This window comes from Pyxicephalus adspersus, chromosome 1 (assembly GCF_032062135.1).
Source record: "Pyxicephalus adspersus chromosome 1, UCB_Pads_2.0, whole genome shotgun sequence".
Classification (NCBI taxonomy): Eukaryota; Metazoa; Chordata; class Amphibia; order Anura; family Pyxicephalidae; genus Pyxicephalus; species Pyxicephalus adspersus.
This window is the reverse complement of record NC_092858.1, coordinates 150741738-150750163: the sequence shown is the minus strand read 5'-3', so window position 1 is coordinate 150750163 and position 8426 is coordinate 150741738.

Genomic DNA, 8426 nt, shown 5'->3' with positions numbered 1-8426 from the left:
AACAGGATTTATACTAAGTTGGACTTATTCCAAAGCGAGGTATTCCTTTAACCGAGGTACATCTATATATATATATATATATATATATATATATGATATATATACATTTTTTTTTTTTTCAATATGATCTACAAACCTAATTATTTCATTGCCTTCTCTTACCAAAAATGCACAGTGACATTTAAAAAACATCAAAGTAAAAATGTGCATGCTCTGCCTTAGTACATTGCCTCTTGTCCAAATAAAAGCTTTTCATAGACTTCCAACAGAGCAATTTGTGCCAGAATTATCTGAACGTTTAGTAAATGTTATTAATGACATGAGTAAACATTATTTCTTTCTATTTCGACTGTATAAAGAGCATACAGAATGAACTTCAAGTGATTTACTTGTGTACATAAAATGCTTATTTAATGTGAAACTAAGAGATGTTGATGTTATTGTTGTCAATCTGTAAATGAATTTATTTTTGCCCGACATGTGAATGGACAATAAGGCTAAACTCATGTGGCCAGTGACCGTGTCCCTCCTGTCTGCTTGTCAGAAGGAGGAGTGTAAAGATTGTTGAAGGCTTTTCCATTAAATTCATACATACATTTTTGTTGTTTATTTATTGCTACAAACATCTTCATTTTAACTTATGATGTGAAAGAAGCTTCAGAGTCAATATTTTAACACAGCACGTGTTTATGTAGTTGCTCATTCACCTGCAAGTTTACAGATAGTTAAAGTTGAACTCCAAGCAGATATGATAATAAATAATACATTTATCTATGAATATAAAAACTAATAATAAACACCTTTTTTTTAATATATTTTAATTGAAACCAAAATGAAAGAACAATAAACAACAGAACATAATCAAAATAATCAAAATGATACATTGTACAAGTTTAAAGAAAATAATGAATCGTAAACAGAATACAAGCAATGAACAATTGTACTCCTATAATAGTGGAGTTGTCATTTATCAGGTTGCAGACTACATTTTTTATTTTTGTAGAAAAAAAAGGCATTTAAAAAACAACTCTAAAAAAGGTATAAAAATTAAACCACAGAAGGGAGAAAGAAGCGGACGAAAAATAGTGAGAAAGAGAAAATGAAAGGTAATAGGGGGAAGGAAGGAAGGTGGAGGGGAAAGATAGTGGTATACTCGCTGAATGTTGCATTGAAAAAAAGAAAATTCAAAATCAATAAAATGCATTTTAAAATAAATTTGGAACTAAATAAAATGGAACTATGGTAGGTATATAAATGTGCTTTCTATCAGCCTCCTATATTTCCCTGTACATCAGTTTTCAGAAAAGAGAAGCACATAGGTGCTGACAGCATTGCAGGATGAAGACATGACTATAGCGGTGGCAGGGGTGCTGGAATTACAAGACAGCTTGAACAGAATTATTGTGACAACATTTGACAAATAAAAATAGCACAGGTAATGAACAGTTACCATTTCGTATATTTTAACTGTGCTTTCAAATGCTTGCCTGGAGTTCACCTCTAAAGGCCAACAGTTTTAAAAGAATAAAGTCTGACTCTGGGACAGACTTTCTTTTTTTTATATAGGTTTACAATAGTCTTGCAATTTTGGATCAGATAAGAATAAAAACAAGCTATAATACACATAGTTGGCACTGCGATGTTGGTAGGAGGTCTGATTATGGACAGGAGTTTGATTCAAAGTTGGGCATTACAATGTATGTCCAGATAACATTTTTTATTGCTTTCCTAATTTTTACATAGAATAGGAAGGATTGGCGCCACTGTTATGTTTACCACTTTTCTCCAATTTCAGTGATGTTAACAATAGTTTATTCAGAAAGAAGCAGAAACCCTGTAACAGAAACACAATCAGTAAGAAAATGCTGTACTACATTGGACCAGCCTGCACGAGGCTACTAATAACTATTGCAAATCCACCTTGGGTTCTCACCGATTTCTCTGGGTCCAACTGCTTCTGAAGTTCTGAACAAGCTTGCAATGCGGGCCTGTCTGCCTAATGTACTTATACTGTCAGAAACACCAATTTAACCTCAAATGTGAATTATTTGGTAGTATGCTATTATTGGATGCAATTGAATGAAAATGGAAATGATGACACACTGGGAAATATATTTGTTATAAATAGGAATGTATGTGTTATATGAGTTGTAATGGCAGCAAATAATAGACATTTTAGTTACTAGATTTACCCCCTGGTGCTGCATGCATCTGTTGATTGTAACAGCAAGATAAAATGGATGCATGTTGAGGCCCATAGCAATTCTGCAAACTCCTCCATAAAGTGGAACTATAAATAAAAATAAGCGATTGCAACCTGACAAGTTTATTGCAGATGAGACAGATGGAACAATAGTTCAAATTTAAAACCAAAAAACATTGAAAGCCACATAGTGTGAAAAGCTAAATTTATTTATGTCATAGAACTGCAAAATGTCTTGAACATTAAAAGAATTCCAATTCAATGTGACTACTACTAGATATATAACGACCTGGATAAATGAGAATCTTCACAGACACAAATATTACGCACACGCTCCATTTGTTCACAACATGGCCATTGGTGATTTCCAAGAGGTATCAGGGTGCTGTTGGTGTGTGGACCATTGGGGCTTTGCCTTCCCAAAACATCACAAAGTCACAGAAAAGTTTTGGTAAAGTCTTTTTTGTTGATCAGACTCATGATTTTTTTTTTTGTTTTTTTGATGGTATGAGGATCTGACATACCTTAATTTATTCAGTTTCTTAGCTTAGCTGTGTTACCCCAGCACCACCTTTTGCATTTTTACTAAGATCCAAAGTTTTCCCGTTACCATGATTACTGAATATTCCATCCTAATGGGCCAGTGAATAAAAGCTCTGAATGTTATTTTCCTTATATATTTGTCACTTTTATTTTTACTTTTTGAAGCCTAAACCTGCATTTGACTGGAAGGAATTTTATTTCTTGCATAATGCAGAATGGAAAGTTACTTCAGGATTTTCATCAATAAAAGAGTATTTCAAACACCTTTGAAACTTAATAATAGGTGTGCATGTTACACAGCTATAACCTAATGCGCAATTATATGAGATTCCAATGGGGTAATATTTAGGGACATTCTACAGACACCTTCAATATGATTTTTTGATCCACGGCTGTCATTTGTCGAGGGTCACCCACCTTGGCTTTGCCTCTGCTAAGTGAGATTCCACATGTCACATCATTCCACTGACTAGTCCTTCCTTTACGTATTTAGTCTGTGATCTGATATGCAGATTTTATACAACCCTTTAGGACCAGCTTTAGCACAGAATAGGTTCTGCAGGGCCAGTTTCCTATTTTAGCTGACTCTCCTAATATGTTGTATTTTATGGGAAGCGTTGCAGCGTATCTGCCTGAGGGAGGTAAGTTATTCCTAAATAACCCATATATCCCAAATATTCTATTGCTGAGATGAGGTGGTCTCTGTACAGCAGCAACAGTTTGAAATCCAAACCATTAAGCCTCCAAGAATAAAATATGTCTGGGTTTACTTTCTCAGGACAAAGCAGGGATTGTATCCATCCATATATCTATATGCACCAAATCACTTACCAATGGATAAGGCCAAATGTATTTCTCGGGAGCTGATAGACACATAATCTTATATCTTATATCCATACCCATTAACCTCTATTTAAACATTACTGGTTTTAAGTGAAACCTAATAAGAATGAACGATGATCCCACCTAATGCCCATTAATTTAGCAAGCTTAACCAATATAAATAGAATTTGCCATGTATAACCAGGGGCATCTGCCTGTCAGAGGAAAAGCAGAAATATATTGCATTCAAAACAACTATAACACCGGTATCGAGATGAATTTAGTTGTCAAGTAGTTTTCTTTGTCAACCTAAGCACTGAGCTGCTTTGTGTTCATCCCCAAACTTCTCAAAAAAGCCTAACCGTCAATCAGTAGTACTATGCTCACACAGAACAACAAAGACTTCTGTGCAGAAATGTTATTATTATTATTTTTATTAATTTTATTATTATTATTATTACTATTGTTAAACAGGAGTTATTTAGTGCCAACATATTACACAGGGCTGTACATTAAATAGTGGTTGCAAATGACAGACAGACACAGACAGTGACACATGAGGAGGAAAGAACCCTGCCCCGAAGAACTTACAATCTAGGAGGTGGAAGTATCACGCAATGGGAGGGAAGATATGGAGTGGTGGGAAGGGTGGGAAGGTTTTAGGAGGCAGAAGAAGATGGGTAGAGAAGTTTGAAAAAAGAGAGTCGGGGCAGCTCCAGAAAAGTCTTTGAGCCGTGTGTGTGATGAGGTTATGAGTGAGGAAGTCATTAAGAGGTTATTGGAGGAGTGAAGAGAGCAGCTAGGGGAGAATTTTTCTACCAGGACAGAAGGGTTTAATGGACAATAACTGTGGAGGGATTTGAAGGCAAAGCACAGGAGCTTGAATTCGATTCTAAGGTGAAATGGAAGCCAATGAAGAGAACTACAAAGAGATGCAGCAGAAGAGGAGCAGAGGGAAGGATGGATGAGTCTGGCTGCAGCATTCATAATAGTTTGTAGGGGAGGGAGTCGGGTTAGTGGAATACCAGAGAGGAGGAGGTTACAGTACAAGGATATAGGAGCATGTACAAGGAGTTTGGTGGTCTCAGGGGACAGGTAGGGGCGGATTTTGGATGTTGCACAGCTAAAAAGGACAGGGCCTGGAAATGCTTTGAATATGAGAGGTAAATGATAGGGCTGAATCGAACGTGATACCAAGACATTTTTTTGAGAGTAAGGACCAATGACAGTGTTGTTAACAATTAGGAATATGTCAGGGGGAGATTTGGAATTTGAGGGGGGGGGGAGATGATGAGTTCTGTTTTATCCGGGTTGAGTTTGAGGAAATATGTCAGCCATCCATGATGAGATGGGTGACAAGCAGTTTGAAACCTTATCCAGGACTGAGGGAGACAAGTCAGGGGTGAACAGATGTCAGTGTCACCTTCATACAGATGGTACTGTAAACCAAAGCAGACTACCAAGTGGGAAGGTGTACATTGAAAAGAGAACCCGTCCAAGGACTGACCCCTGGGAAACACCAACAGAAGAAGAAGTGGGAGAGGAAGAATTACCATTGAAAGAAAGGAGCTGGCAGACAAGTAGAAAGAAAACCAAGAAATAGCATTGGCACTGATACCAATGGAGCACATGATTTGGATTACAAGGGGATGAGCAACAGTGTCGCAGCATTCATAATAGTTTGTAGGGGAGAGAGTCGGGTTAGTGGAATACCAGAGAGAAGGAGGTTACAGTAGTCCAGACGAGAGATGATAGGAGCGTGTACAAGGAGTTTGGTGGTCTCAGGGGACAGGTAGGGGCGGATTTTGTATGTTGAACAGCTAAAAAGGACAGGGCCTGGAAATGCTTTGAATATGAGAGGTAAATGATAGGGCTGAATCGAACGTGATACCAAGACATTTTTTTGAGAGCAAGAACCAATGACAGTGTTGTTAACAATTAGGAATATGTCAGGGGGAGATTTGGAATTTGAGGGGGGGGGGGGATGATGAGTTCTGTTTTGTCCGGGTTGAGTCAGACATCCAAGATGAGATGGGTGACAAGCAGTTTGAAACCTTATGCAGGACTTAGGGAGACAAGTCAGGGGTGAACAGATGTCAGTGTCACTTTCATACAGATGGTACTGTAAACCAAAGCAGACTACCAAGTGGGAAGGTGTCCATTGAAAAGAGAACCCGTCCAAGGACTGACCCCTGGGAAACACCAACAGAAGAAGAAGAAGTGGGAGAGGAAGAATTACCATTGAAAGAAAGGATCTGGCAGACAAGTAGAAAGAAAACCAAGAAATAGCATTGGCACTGATACCAATGGAGCACATGATTTGGATTACAAGGGGATGAGCAACAGTGTCAAAACCAGAGGAAAGCTCTAGGAGAAGGAGGAGGGAAAAGTTGCCTTGTGATATAGTTCTCTGGAGGTTGTTGGCCACTTTAGTAAGGGCTGCTTAGGTGGAATGGGCAGCTTGAATGTCAGACTGAAGAGGGTCAAGGAGATAGTTGGTGCTCAGGTAACAGGTGACAACAGCAACAATGCGGGGTAGGGTTTGGAAAAGACTAATGGAATCGACTTCAAAAAAGTTGAAAATGAGAGAGGGCCGGGTAGAAAGGACTGTATGTACAGTTAGGGGAGAGAATGAGTTCCACACCACCCCCTACTCTGTTGCCAGGGATAGGGTTATGTGTAAAGTGCAGGCCTCCATAGTAGAGAAAAGCAGCAGAGGCAGAGTCTAAGGAGGAAATCAAAGTTTCAATGAGAGCCAGGAAGTTTAGAGATTTAAAGAGCAGAAGGTTTTGGATGGAGGTTAGTTTATTGCCAAAAGATCTGGCATTCCAAAGACCACCAGAGAAAGGAGTAAGAACTTATGGGAAGTGTGAATGGGAATGGGTTTAGGAGGAGGGAGTATCTTGCTGAAAGGGTAGGGAAGAGAGAGGCTAGGGTTGGGTGAGATGTCACCAGAACGTAGTAATAGAGAGAAAAGGTACTGGAGTGGAGACTGCGAAAGCAGGAGAGTGAAGAAATAGGCAAACAATGAGTTAACAGACTGGGAGGAGGAGAGGAAATAGAGCCAGCAAAGAGAGTACAGGGTGAATGATACATTATGGCAGATAATTGTGAAGTGCAATAGACAATGTGGAAAACTGAAGTCCATGTGAATGGCTACTGTAGTATGGGTTGTAGTAAGGCTTGTCATTTTGTTGAGTTCCAGGTGTGGGATAGGATGAATCAGTCAGTGGGATAGCTTGGTGGAAAGGCAGTTCAGGATGGCAGCAGCAGAGGTTGGAGTCTAAGTGGATACTTAATGATGATTCATTCCAAAGGTATGAGATGTGAATTGCAATGTGTATAATGGAGTGTCTAATTCTGTTCCAATTCCTGCTTCAATTTCCTGGATTCATTCTCAAAGCACTTATAATTTGGCACTTAAAGTTTGGGTGTGTGACCAGTGTCCCATTTGACCTTGCCTGATGTTTAAATAGAAGTTCTTTGGGTCCTCAGTATGGATCGAATGATTAAAGTAACAAGGAAATTGGGATATCAGTTGAATTTGAGTTGAGAAGAGGTTGACAGGGCAATACATATCAGTGAGCACTGAACCGGAACAAAGGGGATAGTGAACAAATAATTCTATAGGCAGATTCAAACTTGTGCAATAACTTTATCTAAAATGCACAATACCATACACAATCAAAGGCAAATCAAATTGTACTGGAATACAAACTGAATGACAGGGTTGATATTGCAGCCAGAATGCACAACGTACCATACATAATGGGATACTAATTGTTGTGGAACACTATTTCCCCATTGCATGCATAGGAAATTAATGTAAATTTCCTATATTTTGGGCACCCTTCATATCCTGGTGCTTATAGATATGGGTCCACTATGCCTATAACCAATCCAACTGTTGCCACATCTATTGCACTGTTGCAAATATACTTCTATTTCTATAAAATACTCTTAGGGAAAAAAAAAAAAAATACAAACTTGTCTATTGTTTATTTGTGTGGATTTTTTTATGTATCCTGTTGTATTTTGATTTTTCCAAATTTTCAGAAAGAACAGTCTGCAACCTGTGACCAGTATGAAATCCATGCATTGGAATGAGATAAAAAATAAAAAAACAAAATAAGCAACAACAAAAAAAAGTTGGGTTTAAAAAAAAAAAATAATATATATATATATATATATATATATATATGATTTATTTTATAATTTTTAGAAAAAAAACAAAATAGATATTCATAAATGTAAACTGTAGAATTTTATAACAACATACACGTGAAATGAATAAAATGCAATGTGTGAAAAGGTGAAATGTGCTAGCAATTCCAAGATCAGAGAATTTAAAGACACGGTTATATTTCTGGTACGTTCCATGCCATAGATTGTAATTTTAAATTGAAATTAAATTCATGCCATCTCACTTCACGCTACAACACATTAGACCCTGGTTCACCTAACTTAAAAATATTTATTTTCCTTTTTTTTTAGATGTCTGTTCAAGTATGCTGAGACAGATGTATTTTACAGTGAAATTGCACAGCAAGCAAAACCTATTACCCCAAAGATAATGTAGCTGAAAAGAAAAATGTGGGCACATAATTTAAAACCTTAGATTGCATTTATAAAAAAAGAAAAAAAGCACATCATCGTCTTATCATTCAAAAAAGATATGTTTTGCCCTGTGCAGAGTTTATCACACATACATTTAATTTAAGAATTTACTATAATTCCTTGCTGTGTATACAATGTTAGGAAAACTAAATAATATATGGCCTGGCAAAAGGTTGGTCATATTCTGGAAAATCACTTTCCACATTCACAGGGTGTGAAACAAAACACGAACTAATACTAG